The sequence below is a fragment of the Anomalospiza imberbis genome, chromosome 10, assembly GCF_031753505.1.
Source record: "Anomalospiza imberbis isolate Cuckoo-Finch-1a 21T00152 chromosome 10, ASM3175350v1, whole genome shotgun sequence".
Classification (NCBI taxonomy): Eukaryota; Metazoa; Chordata; class Aves; order Passeriformes; family Viduidae; genus Anomalospiza; species Anomalospiza imberbis.
In genome coordinates, this window is record NC_089690.1 from 25,719,915 (window position 1) to 25,740,255 (window position 20,341).

The 20,341-nt window shown below is 44.9% G+C and overlaps 1 protein-coding gene across 3 annotated transcripts in view; it reads left to right on the forward strand.

Moving 5' to 3' along the window:
- GPC1 (glypican 1) overlaps positions 1-20,341 on the forward strand; it is a 200,695-nt gene that overhangs the window by 23,934 nt on the left and 156,420 nt on the right. The window contains exon 1 of one of the 3 annotated variants that reach the window (XM_068201360.1): positions 3,775-3,902. The exons of the other annotated variants lie outside the window; for them this stretch is intronic. The gene's annotated coding sequence lies outside the window, so the exon portion shown is untranslated. Of the gene's footprint in view, positions 1-3,774; positions 3,903-20,341 lie in introns of those variants that run through there. 3 annotated transcript variants of the gene reach the window in all.

A 20,341-nucleotide genomic window follows, 5' to 3' on the forward strand; every position in this document is an offset into this window, starting at 1 on the left:
GCATTTAGGAGATGGGCACCATCCAGAGCTAACAATTTTATCTGGAGGCATTTATGCAATGTTTTGCAGACTTGTTAGGACCTCTGTTCCCACAGGTCATAAAAAAATATCTGCAGTCTTTTCCCTTGATAAGTTATTTATTTTCTCCTGTTTGTCCAGGTTCTAAAACATAGAAAAGTGTGTTGCTAGTGACCAGCTAGAAGGATGAACTGTTCGTAGCTGGCAAAATGACACCCCACCTCACTTACCAGGCAATTGCACCTGTGGAAGGAAGGAACTCATGCTGTTATACTTCTGAAAGCTGCCATCATGGCTTAAATGATATTTTCCACTTTCTTACTGCCATTGCTGCTTTGCCATGTTGGAAGCTCAGCACACTGGGGCATATGAATGTTTCATATATGCATGCATATATATATATATAAATATATATATCTCCATCCTCATCAACTTCTCCATCTGCGAAGCATATCCTAAGAGACTTCAGAACAGCCGCTCAAATAAAGTAACAGCACAGCATTTGCTCTTCTGTTTTGTGGTTGGGGAAATCAAGTTGCTATGAAGTAGAATGATTTGCTCAAGGTTGCTTTGAGAACTCAGTATTCAGAATTACATTTCCTGTTTTCCTTGATTTTCATTAATATGGTTTCACTCTTTACTGTATTTTAAGAGCGACACAGGATGGTCAGGGAACAGTGATTGATTCAGCCAGGCTAAGAACAAAATGAAACTAAATTTGTGATATAGACAAAAATGTGATTTCTCTTTCTCTTCCTCTCCTCCTCCACTGCAGCTTTAGGCTTGCTTTTAAACTTCTTTTTCTGAGGCTGGCAGCATGGTTCTTGCTGGCCATGTCACCCTACACCAGAGAGCAAAAGTTTGCTGAGTGAATCCAGCTGTTCCCAGGCTGGTGATCCAGGAGAGGCTGACTGGGCCAGAATGTTAGGGGTACAATAAAGAGCCTGAATGGATAAAACCTGAGCTGTAAACTAACATACCACAATGTTAAAAAACAGACATCATACACTTATGGGAGTGTCAATTCATATTCATTGAGAACCAGCTCTTTCATGGTTTAGCATGAAGTTTATTTTTTTAGTCCTGAGTGCAGACCATGAATAGATAAAATGACTTTTCACTGGCAAGATGATCAGAATCTACTTGTATCTCTGGTGCCTTGGCATGGTTGGTGTGAGGACAGGAGGGGAGTCAGGCTGGCAGGTTGGAAGGGAAGCCTGCCGGTAAATGCTTGTATTTCCCACTGACACTGTATGGAGCGGGCACACGTTAAAGCTGTGGTCTGAAGCCTCCTGGAGACCCACTGCCTGAAGTAAAATGAGTTATGTGTCTCTGCTTCTCCAGGAAAGGTGGCTTTGTACAAGGTTTGCTGCTCTGTCTGCAGTGAAGTGTTGGGAAGGCTGGTAAAAGCTGCATGTGCAGCCTGTAGAGAAAGGAGGGGGACAAAGGTCCTTGTCAGCCTCACATAATCCTCAGTTCAGTTAGCCTCAGACTCCAGACAAAGAGGTAATACACCACATTTTCCTCGAGCGTGAGAAAAGCAGATCTTATATCAACACAAATGCTCAATTTGTCATGTATCTTAACGGGATATCCCCTTCGGAGGAGCCCAGTCCTCGAGCTTGTTCCAGCTGTTGAGCCAGCGTGTTATGAAATATCATTTTTTTAAAACAAACAAACACAAAGCTGTGTGTTTCCGTGCATTCATATATTCACTGTAATGTGTTTCAAATGGACCTCCAGGGCAGCACCTTGGTGGGAAAACATCTGCTTTTGCACATGGACCTCTAATGGTACAAAATAGACAGCTTGGAAAATCCTTCTGATAATGGGGGAAGCCCTAAAGCCCACAGGAGTCAAATTTTGGGTGTTGCAGAGGAATGACTCGTGTGTGAATTGAAGTATCAATGCCAGAGCTAATAGATTTTTAAGGCCAGAAAGATCTCTCCACCTCATACTGTAGATTGTGTCCCCTTTGAGAGCTAAAAAAAGATTTAAAGTACAGTGGGCTGTGCACTTTTATTAATAACCTCATAAGGTGGGTTTTAAAAAGACCAAACCAACAACCAGAAAACCCTTGCCAATTATTGTGAAGGAAAACAAGACAAAAATAAAAATCAATAAAGTTAAGTGGTTGCAAACACCTTCTCTTTCTTACTCAAGTGCTGATTGTGAAATTTTACCCATTGTTTCAGCCTGCAGCAGGTTTTATGAAGACAGGTGAGCCATGAAGGCAAATCAAGCTTTCAGAAAGTTTGATAAACTCTGCCTTTTTTAATCACCCAGCATAGCTCTGGATGTAAAATTTACACAGAATGCCGTTTGTAGGTTCAGGGACTAAGTAATCATTTTTCCAGAGCTGTAGAGCAAGCCCAAGAGAGCTGTTAGACATCCTAAAATAAATAAATATTGAGCCCAAGGGAGAGATGAGTATGTAATTACACGAGGTCTGGCTTTTGTGCCCTCTCAGAAAGTTAATTTAAACTTTGCTTAGCTGAAAGCTCTCTGCAAGAGGCGACACCAGAACTGGTGAATTTGTTTGGTGTGGCATTTTTATCTGTCTGCTTTTTGACCGAAATCCATGCAGATGAGGAAACAAGACGCTTTGGAGGGGAGCCATTGCCGGGTTTAACCAACAGGTGGGACCATGAACGACAGGAAGGAGAAGGAGAATAAAAGGCTGGTTCTTCACAGCCTTCAACAACCGTAACATTTCTGTTTGCACAGCAATTTTTGGTTGGTTGGTATTCTGCTTTTTTTTGTTCGGTGCTGATTTCCATCCTCAAGCTTGGGAAAAGATGAGCATGGGCTAGCTGGGGAGAGTCAGGCTTCAGACACATTCAGTTAAACAAAGGCAAGTCAGTGGCATGATGCAAGTGTTGAGGACAGAAACAAAAAGTGCTTACTAGAGATGAATTGTAGGTCAGCTCTTGGGGGACGTGTTTTACCCAGTTACTCTTTACTCTGTCTCACATCATCGTGAGCTCTCTTACCTTGGAAATCCCACGTGCTTCCGTGGGGTTGCCCTTATCTCAAATTCAGTAGCACATAGGGAGGTTATAAAACCCACTGGATGTTTATTTTCAGTCTCTTTGCTTTTAAAAATCTGGTTTTAGATGTATTTGGCAATGTACAAAGTGATTCCTCATAAATCTTACGAAAGTCTTCTGACTGCAGAAGTTAACCCAGAGCTGAAAATATGAGTAGAGGATTTGGGTTTGTTTTGTTTTTTTTTTAAACTCTTTTCTTGCTGTTTTAAATCCCTCTACCTTTGCAGTACCCAAGGATGGTCCAGGCACACACAGGAGCCTGGTTGTGTTCTTTGGTCACTCCCTCCGCCTCTGTTCAGCCTTCCAATCTTTTTATATTTTGTCTGCTTGAGGCAAGTAGCAGCTGTAGCTTTAGCCCAGTGTGGAGGAGGTGGCAGTTTCTGTATATTGGATGTATAAATACTTGTGATCACTTCCCTAAACATTACAGCAGGCTATGAGTAAGTGGTGTCGTGACTCATTGCTGCTGTAGCTTTTGAAGCTGTGCCCAGGTCTGTGAATCACAGAGCACAGCAGAGCTGGGCTGGCACAGGAGCAGCGTCCTTGGGGCAGGGAGCCACCGCTGCCCTGAGCGCCCCTGGCCTGGCTGGGATGCCTCAGGATTTTAGCTCCTAGATTTTTCAGATCCTGTACTGCATTAGTGCATAACTCCAAACTCCATACAGAGTGTGGGTTGGTTAGTTAGTTAGTTAGTTAGTTAGTTAGTAGGTTCATTCGTTTGCTCCCATCTTGGTCACACAAAACAATCCTTCCAGGCCTACCAACCAAGGACACCCCACAGCCTCAGGCCCCAAACTGTACAAACAAAAGTGAATTGGGGGGAGCAAACTGGGGGTAAATGACTTCATTAGCTGAAGCTGTAATTGGAGCATTAACCCCTGATATGCAGCATCAGCCTGGTGAAGCTCCATCTGCACACCGCTGCATGGGGTACACTTGAAGGATGACCCAATGCTTCCCCACTGAACTTAAATATCACAAGAAATGCTGCAGCTTTCCTAAGCCACAGAGCAGGCTGTTCCTGGTGGCCTGGGGGGACATCCTCTCCTTCCTCCCAGCTCCCCAGCTCGCAGCCCTGGGCTGTGTGTGCTGTGTAACCCCTTGGGTGTAGCCTCTGCGAGGCTTTTGCACTGCCCAAGGTGTACCTGTTGAAGCCCTTTAATAAATACCTATTTTAACTCTGTCTAGCCTCTGTTCTAGGTAGCCGTTCCAAGGCATCAGCTGCAGTGGGGTTTGGTATTTCACTGGAGCTTCTAAGGCTTAGACCAGGGTTAACAACAAACCAGATCTTTCTGGGCTCCGCCGCCTCCGCTCCCAGTCTAGGAGAGGTTACACAGCACACACAGTCCAGGGCTGCGAGCTGGGGTGCTGGGAGGAAGGAGAGGATGTCCCCCCAGGCCACCAGGAACAGCCTGCTGCTGTGGCCTAGGAAAGCTGCAGCATTTCTTGTGATATTTAAGTTCAGTGGGGAAGCATTGGGTCATCCTTCAAGTGTACCCCATGCAGCGGTGTGCAGATGGAGCTTCACCAGGCTGATGTTATTTTGTTCCTCATGCTAATCCCATTTATCTTCTGGACAGCAGAGCCTTGCAACCCTACCCAGCCTTTAGAACCCCAGCTTCAGGAATGTTGCACAAGGTTTGCCTGTTATTTTTTTGCTTTAAACTGCTCAGGTTTGGAGATTTTCCAGAGGTGTTCTGGTAATTTTGGATGTGAATGTTCTGTACCAACAAAAGAGAAAAGGACAGTGAATCTGCCTTTCTCTTTCAGCTACTGAAGAAAGTGGCAACAGTCCAGTACCTCAGCAATGATACTCAGAGGAGGATGTTATTTTTACCTTTTTGCATTTGCAGAATTGCCTTGGCTTTTGGAGGAGGTAGCTAAGTCGTTGTAAGTAAGGACCTCAGATGCAAACTGTACATCTTGTACTATGTCCTTTGTCCTGGACTGTTTTGGGGTTACTGCTCATGAGGTTTCTTTTTAGTCTTTAGGTCTCTTTTTAGTGCCTTTGATTGCTAATGAAACTACATTAACACCTACTACAGTGGGTTTTACCTTAGGCTTGAACACATCCTAAATCACAGCAAAATATCAAAAAACTTGGTAAAAACCCTGTATCTCAACAGGACTATGCAACAAAGCTGTGGGAGATCACTTCTTTTGCATTTTATAGTGCAGTAAATAATTTGAAGTTGCTCAGAAGCGAAGACAAAACCAGAGATGTTTGTGCTCTAAAGATACTTCTCTTGCAGCTATGTGGTGCAGCTGCTCACTGTTGCTCTTGAAATTGTCCTGTGCCCTTGGAGAAGTAGCCCCACAAACCCAAATGGTTCCACACTGCAATCCCCCAGGTTTTAACCACTGAACCTGGATGGGATTTTGGCGCCCAAGTGCCAAAAGCACCTAAGCAAACCCTGGTCTTAGAGCATTAGTTACTGAATTATCTCTTTTACTCTGTATGTGAACACTCAGGACTGGAGAAGCTGGAAAGTGCCTGTTTTTCTACACAGATGCTCCCGGCCCTGGTTAGTACATGGCTGTAAAAGTCTGGCCTGAATTGGTAGATTTTTAATCCTGTAGCCTCATAATGCTCTCGGGTCTTTCTGCACACCTTCCTTGTTTTTATAAGTGCAGATTTTGAAAGAATTCTTACATTGTGTGTTGGGCTTTGCTAGGTGCCTCCTTCACTTGAAGAGCAGCCTCAAGTTAAATTCAGGGTGACTCTACTGAGTTGCATAAAGCCTTCCTTTTAAAATGCACTTCTTCTATGAGGCACTGAACTTTAAAACACTGTACACAGACACAAAGTATGAGGGGTTATAAGTCTCAACATAATCACTGTGCATAACTGTGTTGAAATAAGGGCAGCTCAAATTGTGTTCTTCCATGTACTGTTTGTGACTGTTCAGTATTGTTTCTGCTTCACTTACAATGAAATCTCTCTGGGGAAGAGGCAGTGTCTTCTGCTTTTCCACTGCAGGAAGCACAGCATTGTGGTCTATAAATAATAATATTTTATATCATGTTTGCCTTTCACTTTTCCATTCCCTTCCAAATAAATAACTGTACTGCTGTCTTTGCATTATTCTTTATATTAAGCATAGGGGAAAATAGCATTATTTAGAGAAAGGTAAATTGCAGCATAAGGGTGTAACATATTTAGTGTGGAAGACCACTACAGTTGTTCCTGTTTCTGGTTTCTAATGAAGGCAGACTAGATTTACAGCTAGTGACTGATGGTTAATAGAAAATATTGCAGAAATCCCATGGTTAAAGTGTATGATTTGCATAGATCTCTCTGGACACTTTCCAGGTTTTCACTTTAGAAGGCAGCATTACTTCCCTCTAATTAATTTTTCCTGGCATCCCTCATTAGAACATAACAAGGTGCTTTGCAGCAAATATCACTCATCAAGCTCATGACCAGTATGGAATTGCGCAGCCAACACACGGCTTGACTCCAGGGGCTGCTGGTGGCTGCAGCAGGAGGCTGATGTGGGTGTGTGGTGATGCCCTGCATGGACATGCCACCCTGCCTGCTCTGCTGGGCCCCCTTGTCATCATTACCTTCATGGCCACCTCCAGCAAAGTCCCCCCGCATCGAGGGGAGGTCCTGCCTCTGCTCAGGGATCTGAGCTTTCTGGGCTCCTGCTTATAGGGAAATTCCAAGCCTCTAAGGCCTTCGTGTCAAATTCCTGGGATAAATAGGAAGGGAAATGGCTGAATGATGAGTTGTGTTTCCAGGCTTCTCCGCAGGGCTTGGGAGTTGAAGAGGGCTGATATGTAAGTGATTTATCTGCCCCTTCCACATACACAGGCTTAGCTTTGGAGAGTTTTAGAGTTTGACCAAATGATGATAGGCCCTGTATGGGCAATACTTGAAATACTGAGAAGGTATTAGCTCATTTCCTTTTGCAGTAATGCTGGAAGTGGGTGCCCAAAATATCCTTTTGCATGTGGAGTTTCTGCCTTATCAGAGAAGGTAAAACTTCAAGCACTCAGACTGGGACTTTGGAAAGCTGATCTAGAGCTCATGGGACTTAATGCAGTTCCTGCAAAATGGCATACACTGCACAGAGAGGTATTCCCAAGGCCAACTTCAGGTATTTTATAGAGGCCAGCCCGTGTTTGTTCTTGCTCTCCAAGTTCTGGTCTGTCTGCATCACTTATGTAAGGAGACTAGCCTCCTAAGAGAGCCAGGGTAAATATTTATGCAAGTGTGTCTTCAGCCTGTATTTAATGTGCAGTGATTTCACTTGGACTTATTTCTTACCTGTGAGAATGAGGAGTAGCACGGAAATCTCTTCTCATTAGGTTCCCATGTACGTTGTGTAATGTGGCTTGCACTGTAATTTAAATATACATTTGGACTCCCATGCATATTGGCTTCTGAAATCCTGAAATTGCTGCATTTCTACCCACGCAGGGCAATCTAAACCCCCATGGTTGGGAGAAGACTCCTTGAGGTGTTTATGCAGGGGCTCGATGAAGCAGCACATAAAGTGTTCTTGTTAATTACCTCCAGTCTGGCCTCTAAAGACCCTTATTCCATCTGCCAGAAAGTAACTTATTCACTGTGATAGAGAAGTGCAGCTTCAACATCCAGTCCCAAATTGCTGAGGCTGCACAGGGGACTCCTTTTGCCAAATACTCTGAGGTGGCTTGAGCCACTGAACGGACTCGGAGTTAAACAGACTGTCTTGTTTTAAAATATCAGCCCAAATGAACTCCTTCTTTTCACCCAAGAGCAATCTCTCCTCACTGGCTGTATGTTGTATCCACTAGCATTCATGGCAGCTACACAAAGCTGGAGAGAGGCATTTGACTTTGAATTCTTGGAACAAATGTTGGGAATTAGTGCTTGCAGCTCATAAATAAAATAGTTTTATTTTATATGCAACTTTATTCATTGGATCAAATGTCTAAAAAACATGTGAAAAAGGTAACTGGTGGCACATACCCAGCTTTCTGAGGGAAATTTCCATTATGATGAATGACCACATGAAAATCATAGACGAGGAAAGAAAGCAAGAGAGCTGAGAAGTGACAGGAGAGAGGTTTTTTGAAGAAAGTTTGGAAGCAGTTGGAGGATTGACGTGGCTGACAGATAAGAGGGCTGTTCCAGACAGGAGAGGTAGGCGAGGGGGGATGCAGTGTTATGAATAATGTTAAAATAATCTGAGGGGACAGCACAGGGAGTGGTGAGAGTTGAACTGGGAGAGGAAGAAACGTGCTTTGCATTGAGAACAGTGACCCAGCTTGCACTGAGCAAACAGGAGCTTCCTGCATGTGCCCAGAAGCTGATTTGTCAGCTACCACTGATGGCAGATCACTAGGGGAGAAAACACTGCAAAATCCAGAATTCTGCTCTGATGCTTTTGCTTTTCTGCATTGCTGAAGGTGCGTGATGTGGATGGAGAAGAGCTGGTGGCCTTTCAGAGGGCACCTCTGTTTCAGGGTGGTCTCACTGCTGATCATTAGTTGGCTGTACACAGCTGTGATAGAAGAACACACACAATAATTGCAGAGATCAAATTCAGATCTGTCAGGGAGGATAAAACAAACCACTTCCCTCTCTCTTCCATCCATGAGTTGGGCAGCAATGAATAAACCCCAGGTGTCAGGCACAAGCCAAGTGAGTTCTGGTGGTTGCTTTTTTCCCTTTCTCTTATGCATGGCTAACTCCCAATTTCAAGTATCAAAATGCAGTTTCTAGTGCATAGGATGGTATTTTCTTGCTGCTATAAAACTTGTAGTGAACTATTAAAGTGCAGCAGCTGCAGCATTTCATCCCTGAGCAGCCCATACCTCAGTGTTGGGTGAAGTGACCTGGAAAGAGAATGTGTACTTTATCTTGTTAAATTCATAAAACACCAGGACATTTTTTGAGAGCTGAAGTGCTACATAAGTGCAGGATCTGATTATTTTGGGAAAGATGCTGTGGCAAGTGATCCTGATGTATATTAGCTCACCTGAGGGCAAAGTGGACTTGGTAAGGGAAAGGAGTGTGTGCAGGAGGGTTTGGTGTTGGTGCTGTGGGCAGAGGTGCTGCTGTAGAACACCTGAGCTGATGATGGTGCTAAATGAAGTGCTAGCTCCTGGCTGGTGCAGGTGCACAGCTGCTCCCTGCAGAAGAACAGCAGTACTTCATTTCGTCTTTTCCCCTCCCAAAACTCTCCGCTCCATCCAGTGCCTAGATAGGGTGACCCATAGCTAAATGTGCAGTGTGATTCTTATTTTTGTGTATCTCTTTCTCCTCTCCCTTCCTGGTTGTTTGCAACTGGATGTGACATGTGAGTGCAATCCTGCCTTAGAGACTGGAGCACCCTGTGTTCTGCTGGGTCTGCCAGGCTGGCTTGAGCTGTGTTTGTGCCTGTGTGATAATGCAGTGGGGTGGCAGTCTTGGTGTTTGCCTCAAATCAGGTTTTAGAGACTTTTCTTCTCCTCAGTTACACCATTTGATTCACTTCAGCACTGGATTTTTTTTTTTTTAATTGAAAATATTTTGGTTTTAAGGCTGTCTAACTGGCAGGATAAAAATGGCACTACCAGCTAGGAGAGGAGAAAATAAACATTTTTTTGGCTCAATGAGTTGCACCTAGGAGCTTTTCAGAAAATGGCACTTATTCTGACACCCAAAGCAGTGCACTTCATGCTGACACATAGCTTGAAATGGAGGTGAACAGTACCAGATGTTGGTGTGTTTTATTCTTCATTGTTTGTATGACAACAGCACTTGGTGGGCTGGTTCAGAGTGGGTGGTGCTGTGGGAGGCTCTGGGACCTCACCTGCTGAGCAGAGGAGGGGATGAGGATGACAAGGGACACAGAAATCTCCAGATGTGGTTTGCCCCAAGTTATCAGCTGGACAGGGAACAGCAATCAGTTCTCATGAAACTCAATAGAAACAGTAGGCAGGTGATAGAAGTTTTGTCCCTTAATCCCAGTGTAGTGCACTGGTTTATAGGTTTATAAGGTGACCAATCAGTTTGATCCTCTTTAAAGGTTCCATATCTTTAATCTCAGTGTCTGGCAGTTTATGGGGAAAGCTGGAAATGGAAGAGGAAAGTGACAGTCACTTGAATTTGTCCTAATCCCACAGGTTACAGTAAATCAGTGGTGGAAGCATATTGCCTATCACAGTGCCATGCATGACTGATCGGCTCTGTCCTTCGAATGCTATTAACTTCAGGCTGCTTAATCTATATTCCTGTATGTTGAGCACAAAGCAGAGCTGGCCGAGGGATTAGGAGAGAATTAAGTATTTGTTCTCTAATCCTGAATGTTTATAAATCAGTATTAATTACTTAAGGTGCTTTTAGAGAGTTTACATCCCAGTTCTGCTAATAATTTCATGATCCATCTGGCTAATAAAAATACTTAATTGCAAGAGAAGAAATAAAATCTGTGGCTGTGAAGTGTAAGCATGCAGATCCTTTGCTTAATGGGGACTAATTGCTGTTATTATGGATTCTGATAAGTTAAAATTAATAGTGGGGGTAGCCACATCCCACATCACTGTCTGTAAACATGCTGCAGAGATTGGGCCCAGTCCTAGGAGACAGAAAAAAGCTGAACCCAGGCCAGTGGAGCCTTTCCCATTTCTAAGAGTAAATTTATGCCTTTGGTGCTTTTAAGGGTGTGTGGGGATTTTGGGAGTGGCATTTTTGGGCTGAGGTGTGTGAGAGACTGGAAAGATTGATGTCTGGAGACACTCAGAGGTGCACATGTTGTGGGGAGGGGGCAGGTTTGGTTTTTGGGGGGAAGGGCTGTTGAGTGATGAGCACAGGAAGAGAGAATTGAGGAAAAGGGAGTTGAGGAATAGGGAACTGAGCATCCAGCAGGATTTGGGTGGCAGTGGCATCCCAGGCACGGTGCTGTGGTGCAGCAGTGCTGAGGAAAGGGGTGTGTGGGCAAACAAAGACAGACATTCTCTTTAAAGGATCATCTTTCCGCTGATAAGGACAATGGTCTCAAAGCAAAGAAAAGGGGGTTTGACTGGAGCAGGAAATCTTGCACTAGGCATTAGCAGGGCTATTGATTGCCCTAGATTCAGCATTTAATCCTTCCTTTAATCACAAATCAATTCCACTGTGTCTTTGAGGGTTTTAAACTTTTCATCCAAATGCTTCAGACTTGAGAAGAGCAGTGTATCCTGTGCAGGGCTTGGGGGTCCCGCAGCCCACCATCACCCTGACATTGCTGCCACTTTGGGGCAACCAGAAAAGAGATACTTGGGGCAAGTGAATCTCTCAGGCCCTGCTATGTTTACATCTTTATCTTGGAAGGGAGGTCTTTCTAGTACTTTGTCTCCTAAAGTCCTTAATCAATTTGGAATTTTGCTGGAAAGAGAGTTTGGTTTTCCTTCCTTTGATCTGTGTGCAGCTCACAGAACAGATCATTTGACAGGGGTTACACTCCTGTCTGCCTAACACTCAATTTTCTGCACCGAAATCATGCACTCATTTAGCTTGGAAAAGACCTCTAAAATCACTGAGTCCAACCACTAACCCAGTACTGCCAAGCCTCCCACTAAACCCTGTCCCTGCACAGCACATCCCTTGCATTTAGCCCCAAAACTCAGCTTTTGGGCTGTCACCCTGTTCTTTTAAAAGTTTCAAACTTCTCCTAAAAGTTTTCTATGCCTTCTGATGTTTACATATTTCTACTGGAGTTTTCTCACACTGTTCGTATAAATAATGATTGTTTTGCATTCTTCTTTGTGAGAAGAGAGAATTGATGGACTGTTGGTTTGACCAGTGTAGTTGGAGAAGTAGTAATTTCATCCTCCAATCCATTGTCACTTTTAGAATTCTATTATGTTGCAGAGTCAGAAAATAAACTTCCTCTTTTTGCTCTTTTTCCCCTCTTTTGATCTATCGTGAATGTGAGAGTTATTTTGTGTCGTAGTGTGACACTGGGCCTGCTGAGAAACAAAAGCACTGGAAAATACCATGGATATGTGGGAATGAACACGGCATACCAGTGTGATTCCATCAGCCAGTGGGACAGCAAACCCTGCTGGATGCTGCCCCAGCCTTTCTTGGCATGAAGACACGTCCATTGTCACTTACAGGGCAGTGGCGTGGCTGACCCGGGTCCCTGGGTGCATCCTGCTGGCTGCACATCTGCCACCAGCACAACACCTACGTGGTGTTTGGGGTGCAGTGCCTCAGCCTGCTGATACCTGGCTTTGAAGATCCTGCTTCCAATGGGTTGCTTTGCTGGCAGTCCTTGCTCACACCTGAAATGGAAAGGGCTTGGTTGTGCATATATGTCACAGAAGTGCTTTTTAGCAGCGAAATAATAATCTCCACATGAAAGAGAAAACAAAAGGGTCTGAGAGAGGAAAGAATTTGAAAGCTTTGGTGCTTCTTGTTCTTAATTAAATGTGTTTTGTCATAATGGTTTAGAGTATAAATTTGACTTGAAGAGCATTACACAAAGAAAGAACTGGAACTCAAGGCTTCTGAATTGAATAACTTTTTTGTATAAATTATTACAGCTAAATTTTTCTGTTGAACTGTTGGAGTTGCTCAGTGGGACAGCTGGATTGGGGGCCAAAGCTCCAGGTCTACAGCAGTGCCTTAAATGTTAACACAGCTCTTGGGGGTGTCCTTCCATCACTAATGCTTTGGTCATTGCACTGCCAATCTCATCTGAGGCCCCCTTCAGGCCCACTCCTATTTATTAGTTTCTCCTGAGGAGTTTTTAACCACTCTTTTCCATGAAGGTGGAATGTTATCAGCCTACCTGCAGAAAGAGGCAGGGGAGAAGGGGGATGTGGTGACTGTGGGTGTTAAGAAGTGCTGTTTTTTTGGCTTTTATTGCCATGGCTGCCAATGACACATTGCTCACAAGCAGGATGGCCACTGTTGACTTAGAGTTGCCCTGCTGTAGTAAAACTCCAGAAATTTCACCCTGCCTCATGTCATTTGGTATGTTTATGCCACATCTATTTGGTGAATAATTTATCACCTGCTTTTAAAACCTCCCTCTGGTCTCTGTCACCACAGTAGCAGGCATGCGGTTTATTGGGCAAACAGGAGTGTTCCTAGTAATATTATATTGGAGAAAACATGTCAGTGGAAGGAGAATTATAGTTGGGCATGGGGGACTTTTCCAGGTGTTTTTAGCAGCTGGTGGCACAGCTGAAATTTGGACTCTGGCTCTCAGTTACAAAGCAAGATCTTAGCTGATGGTCCACATTCCCTGACAGTCAAAGGGCTTTCTGTGGTTATAGTGTTACTTTTGGTTTACTTCTTTTCTGGTTCAATTTTAAAGAATATTATCATCTCTGTCTTCTATCAGGCTGTGAAATAGCCTTTAAATGTCAGTCTTGACATCACTGAAGGTGTCCCAGCCTTTTCTCATTTTCCACTTTTCTGACAATTGTGCCTGTACTTGCCATATCACGGTGGCTGGCACAGGGGACACCTCACTACAGAACATCTAAGGTGGGAATGAACAGTTTTGGACATGGGGAAGTTTTTTTGTACTTGGCATGAGACTTTGTTTCATAGGGGTTTTTATATCTGGTAAATTATTTTTTTTTGTACATACTTATGTTCCCTTTAGCTGTTGCTGGCTCAAACCCTGAAGCCCTGAGAAGGGGATTCTTTCAGTACCTAACTCTGAGTCAGGATCAACAGGATTTGGTCATAGCTGTAGTGAGTTTGATACTGTCCAATCCCAAATGTTCCTGCCACACGGTCACCTCACCAGGGTCATTTTAAGAAATACCAAATTGACCCTAAATATTCTCATGTAGGTCAAGGCTTTGCATTCAGTGATGGTTTGTCATTTCCTCCTGAGCTCCCTCCAGTATTGTTTTGATATTGGACAAGTTGCTGGAGGAGAAAATGGGCTCTGAGGATAGGTTATTCCTGACACAAAAACAGCCACACAAGATGGAAGGAAGAATCCATCTTTAGCAATTAGCCAAAGAAAGAATGTGAAGGGTGATGAATGCTGGAAGGTATGAAAGGCTGGTTTTCAGCTGCTGAATTACTCTACTAGCATGTGGCACTGTGAGAGGAGCAATGTGATATATGAAAATAACAACATTGACTAGCTGAGCTGGAGACTTCGCTTGTGAAGCAGAAAGCTAAGGGCGCCAAATCCTGTTAAATTTTAATGAGATTTTAGATACGACTCCTCGCGTGTCACTGCTTGAAAAACAACACTTGACAACAGCAGAGAGCCTGTGAGCTGACACCTGCAGCCCGGCATGTGGCCAGCAGAGCTGAAATATTGGCCACTCTGGAAGGCTCTTTGGTCGGGAGGGGTGGGAAGCAGCTCCTTTGGCGGAGCCATCAGAGCTGCACTGCAGCTTTTGCTGCCTCTGAGCTTTGTGAGGGCACATGGGGGCCTCACCACGAGAAGGGGAGGACTGGCAGAGCTGCTGGCCCTCCCCAGCCCTCTGTTCCCCATGCCCTGGAGCAGAGTGGGAAGGAGGTAGGAGGTGTGGAGCCCTAATTGTACATGAACAGAAGAGTGAAACTTTGGGGTTTGTATTACTGCTGTAATCATAGCTTGGCCAACAGGTGATATTTCAGGTTTTGCTCTTGTTTATGGGCAGTGGAGAGGTGTGGTTGTGCATGCCTCCTTTTCCTTTTTGGGCATGTTTTCTTAACGGGATGCTATTTTTGTACCAGGCCCATCCCTTCTTCTGGTGGTTGCAGGAAGTGAAGTGTTCCTTCAGTCTTCAGGTGTAACAAGTAGCACGAGAACAGCAACATCATTCAAGTGGATGGGATTTGTGAAAACACCTCTTTTTTTAGTAAGTTTTGCAAGCAAGCTTTCATGAGGACTGAGAGGAGGGAGAAGGGGCCAGAAGAAAGCTAAACCATCTCAAAACATGACTTCAAAATCTTTAAAGTACCAATATTTATTAATTCCTTTGGCATGTATTAGAATGATATTAATCCTGATGAACTGAATTGGTATTAGTGCAGATGTCATAAGCACTTCTGCAGACATTCAGCTGCAATTTAGCATCAATTAAATACACCATTATTTAAAAGTGGGTTTTTAGTACTTTAAATTTCCTTGTGTGTCCTCAGGCAGTTGCTGGAGCTGCTGTTAGCTTCTCTTATCACTCTCCATTTTTCTTTCTAGCCATTGCTGCTGCTGTCCTTTCCTTGGCAGCTCTGCTTCCTGCAGCCACAGGACACCTCAGGGTGCTTGGCAGTGCAGTCCCACGTTCTGTTAACCTAATTTAGCTGCAGGAAGCTGCTGCAAGGGACACTCCTGCCTTTTTCCACACCCCCTCCTGATACTCTTTCCTTCCAGAAGTAGGATTTTGAAACGTAGCAATTTTTTTGGTTGGTTTTGTGACCTTGAACATGTCCTCTGAGCGCCACAGCTGCTGATCAGAGCAGTGCCGAGCTCCTGGTTGTGTAGGCAGCACCCAGGAACGGGACATTTGTTCTGTCCCTGGTTGGAGCTGTGTGGAGATGCTGGTTTGGATGCTGGCAGCTCTGTAGCCACACGAGCACCCTGCCTTAGGGGACTGCATGGCCTTGTCACAGTGCTGTGACAAAACAGCTGCTTGTTCAGGAGCTGCCAGGGGAATGCCTGTGCCTCCAACTGCACAGCAGACACGGGGATTGCTCATTTTATCTCCCCTTTCTTGGGGAATGCCCTGAAAACAGCTTCTGCCTTCAGAAATTGATGTAAAGTGCCCAGTACAGCAAAGCATTTCTGTACATTTCTGGAGCACAAATTAACACAAAGAATCTGACACCGGAGAGTGGAACAACCTTTTCCCCATATAATGTGTAGGAACTAACCTGCAGTCAGACACTGTTGTGAAGTAGGAATAGCCCAGTGGTTTGGGAAGTGTTGGTAGGTGTTTTCATCTCAAGGAGCAGTAGCTGCTGCCTTGCTCTTTTCCCCTGGTAAGGGCTGTCTCTGCTGAAGTGTGAGGCAGCATGGCCAGGATGTGCTGCAGAGGGCACTTCAGGCACCTGCCCTGGCCTTGGATCCATCTTCATGGGGCTCAGGATGCTTCCCGAGGAGCCTGATGAACAAGCTCCTGCTGCCCTGGCAGCTCCCACCCAGGCAGTGAGCTGTATTCCGGCTCACATGCAGCGTGTCAGCACAGGCAAAGTTCCCATTTGTAAGAGTGCTGTTAACAAACGCTTTCGTTAACCTCTGCCTCCCGTTTGCTATTCTCATTTACTCCCTCTGGAAGGCAGATCTGTGTGTCCTCTGCAAATCACCTTCAGGATCTGCACTGGTGCCTGCAGAAGGCAGGGAAGTGGCTCTGTGGAAGCAGCAGCCTTTCAGTGTGGCCCTCACCCATGGGTGCAGACCCCTCTGTGTCTCACTTGTCTGGAGCAGTGTTTCTGTCTGCATTGTTCTCTCATGATACACAGACACCTATTTTGGACTTAGGAGTTTTATGGTATCTCTTCCCTCAGCTTTATGATGTTTGCAGTCTTTGTGCTCCTTCTGAGCGTGCCAGCCAAAGGCCATAAGCAGGGCTCAGTTGGCTGGGGAGGTAATAATTCCTGTTAAAACCAGCTGGTAAATCGAGACAAGCTAGGTCCTAGCCCTTTCCTTGGATAGAAAGCAGGAACTCCTCACCTGCTCCTCGCCTCCTCACCCTCAGTGTTGCTACATTAAGCAATTTTTCTGCTTATAGACTATCAGAGGCTTGAGTGTGAACAGATCATGGCAAATTTAAAATTTCCGAAGCAGTTGGCAAATCGCTATCAAAACTTCCTGAGTTCAGAAGAACCACCAAAGTCACTGCATTGAGTCCTGTACTGCAGTGTATTTTTGGTTTTGTACAAGATGCTTTTGAGAGACCGGTGTGGATTTGAGCAAACGACCAAAGAGTTCTGAAGTCATTGCAGAGCATGGAAATACACATTTGGGAGAACATTTATCACCAAACATCCACATCATCTTACTCCTTTCAGTAATAAACCTCATGGGAGAGCAATCAACAAGTCTGTAAATGAAAATTTATAACTCCACTAAGTCTCTGATTTTTCATTGCAGTAAAGATGATGGGGTTTATGACACAATTGGATTTTCCCCACACACTCCCCAGATCCCTCCTTTGTCCCAGATACACAAGCACTAATTGTAGGTCTCCCTCCTCCTCCTGTTCCACAAGCACTTTTCTTTTAAACTAGATCACAGTAAGTAGCATTCTTGATTTGTACTTAGCTTAATTTATGGCTTCAGTTTTAGACTGTAAGGAAGACGTGTGGCCATGAAGTTTGTAATTTTCCATCAGTCTGATGATGATACCTCTCCCTATGGTGTATTCCTGCATTTAGTTGTGTTTCACTTAGGGGCAGTGTTACGACTTCTATATGATAACTTTTTTCCCTTTTAAGCAATCAGAATTCTTTAAAGTGTTTTTCGAGTCTTCTTTAACAAAGCAGATGATTGGTACATCCTGATGATTTTGTTGGCTCTCTTCTCTGTCTGTCCCTGTTGGACGTCAGCTCTGTTGGACACTGTTTAACCTCAGGGCTGTTCACCAGCCTGAGACTTTGATTTGCCATCTGGCTGCCACATTTGACTGTGCTTTCTGCACAGTGATGTGGCCTGAGATGCCTTAGAAATGATGGCCTTTTGTGTTGTTGTGCATGGATATGTAATCAGTCATTAAGTGATATAATCCTTGTGACCAGTGCAGTAGGTTTCATTTATGCACTTCTTCTTGGCTTTCATGCAAGCTTCTGTGATGTGTTTGCTGCAGTATTTTAGGGGCTTTTTGCAGCCCAGTGGTGTCATCCCTCCATCTCCCCGCCTCTGGGGTTCCTCCTCTTGGACTTGTGAAGCCAGAAATGGGCTGACGTCACACCTGGTGAAGATTTCATCGCAGAGCAGTCATTACCTTCCCTCCTGTGTCTTTGTGCACATCAAAGAGCTGCAAGTCCCAGCAAGCAAGGTCCCAGGGAGTGAGGTTTGGTTCAAGGCTCACATACAGCCAAATTGGCAAGTCTTGGGTGGTTTTCTTCTGCAAACTGAATCAGGAGTCTGGTCAGACATGGAACCGGAGCAGCCACTGCTCTTAGACTGACTCACCTGGACCCAGCTGCTTCTGGGCTTCTTGCTGCTGCCTGGAGGGGCTGGAACAGGAGCTGCCAGGGTAGCCCCTGCTTTCTGAGGATGGAAAATTGACAGTGAAACCCTGGGAGCTGACATTAGCGCCGAGATCCCCTGTGAGACAGCGACTGCCCTGACTGTAACCATTGGTTATGGCTTTCAGAAATCCTGAACAGCACAAGGGATCAAGAGGTCAAACCCAGGTGTTTATGAGGGCAGAGAGTGTGAGAAAATCAGTGATTTATGTAAGTGAGTCACTACCTAAGGCACGGAGTGCAGGCAGAATTAAGGGATTTTCTAGTTTTATTGTTTGAAAGCAGAATTGATCTTCTCTTCCATTTCTGATGCGTGTAGTCAGTTGAGATGTTATTTCTTTATTTTGATGTTGGACACAGGCTGTAATGCTCCCTAGAGACATTCAGCTGTCTCTTGATCTTCTCAGGTTTGGATATTGCTGTCACTGTGGTTTCTGAGTACCTTCCAACCACGTGTTAAGCAATATGACTTAGCATATGTCTCATTTAATGTCTTCTCTGATCCTTCAGGATGTTACTGGTTTGGATATGTTTTACTAATTAAGCTTTTTTTTTTTAATTTCTCATTTTTAATGAGCTACAGATGTGTCCATTTAAGCCAGTGAAATTTAACAGGGGCCTCAACAATGTCAGTCTTTGCTGTGCATTTGGAGAATTCCTATTCCTAACAGTCAATCCCAAGGGATGCTGAATGTCCACAGCTCCATAACTTCAGCAACAAACAATGGGTGCTTGACTCTCAAATTCAAACTTTACCCCACCCCACAGCCAATTTGCTGAGATGCTTTCATTATACACCATTCATGATATGTAAAACTCATACTGTTCTGAGGGCTCACTACAGCTCATTGAGATGAAACCAGCTGCGAGTTTTTACCTCTGAAGGACTCCTGGATGCCTGTCCTGTTCACCAAATCCAGTTGTAAATAGTGCTGTAACGTGGACTGCAGCTTGGTGCTGGGGACAAGGAGCTGTGTTGTGGTCCTCTCTGTGTCTCAGTTCAGCTGTATGCTTATGTTGCTTCCTTTACACTGTCCAACAGCTTTCAGAATTCAGCTGTTGGAGCTTCTGCAAACAAAATAGGCATAAACTCTGCCCAGCCCAGTGAACAATGTTTTCCCTCAGCCTTCTGTAGTAGAGATTGCAGAGTTCAAAGTTGTGTTTCAAGTGCTTGCATTACAGTGTCAGAATAGATGATATCAGAAGAAAATAATCTCTTCCTGATAAAATTTGCTGCCTCATTGATACTCAGCTTGAAATAGAAGATTACAGGGAGCTGTGCAGGTCTGGGCTCTGTGTTTGAACACGCTTGTAGTCAGATGTCTGTGTTGGGAGACACGGTGAGTGGGTGTAGGCTCCTCTTCCTCTTGCTGGCTACTGCGATGTGGAGCTTGCACCTTGTTAATCTAGGGAAGATCACTGAGCTGTTGGCTCTCTGGGCTTGTTCTTGCACCAGCTGCGTCTGATCCTTGTTACAGAGTCAATGTCACTGCACATCTTCTCTCAAAGCACCCTGCAGTCATTCCTGCACCTGTTCCTCACTGAGGAAATTGGTGGTGCTTGGCCCCAGTCAGCCCCTGAGACTGGGCTGTCCCTGCCAGCAGCAGGGAGGAGGGCTGGGGGATGGAGACATGCTCGGGGAACAGCACGGGCATGCAGGGTGCTGGGATGAAAGCATGGGGGTGTTCAGGCAGGCTGTTCCTCAAGGATTTGCTTGGAGTCATTGAAGGATGAAGGATTTGATGGGACACTGTGTGTACAACACTAATGACAAGGGGCAGATGCAATGCAGTGAGGGGGAGCCCGTTTATGTCTTGGTTACATTCAAAGCCATGAGTGTTTTCTCTTGGCTCTGTGGCTGTGTAAACTGACTGAGGTTTCTCTAGAGGCAGCTTAGTTCCAGTCTGTGGTTGGTGCTTACTCACAGGGCACTCCAGGAGGATGCTGAATTTCAGTCAGTGATTTTCCCCCTGGATTGTGAACTAGATTTGGGTCATCATGTGAAGACCTTGAAGATGACAGCTGATGGAGGGGTCTGAGTGGCCACTAGATCTGCACCTGCTGGAGTGCTTCTCTGAGCCCATCAGGTACTGGCATGGAATTCGACTGAAAATGAGCTGTGGGGTAGAGAAATGCTCTTCACTCTCCTTACAGAAATGAAGCA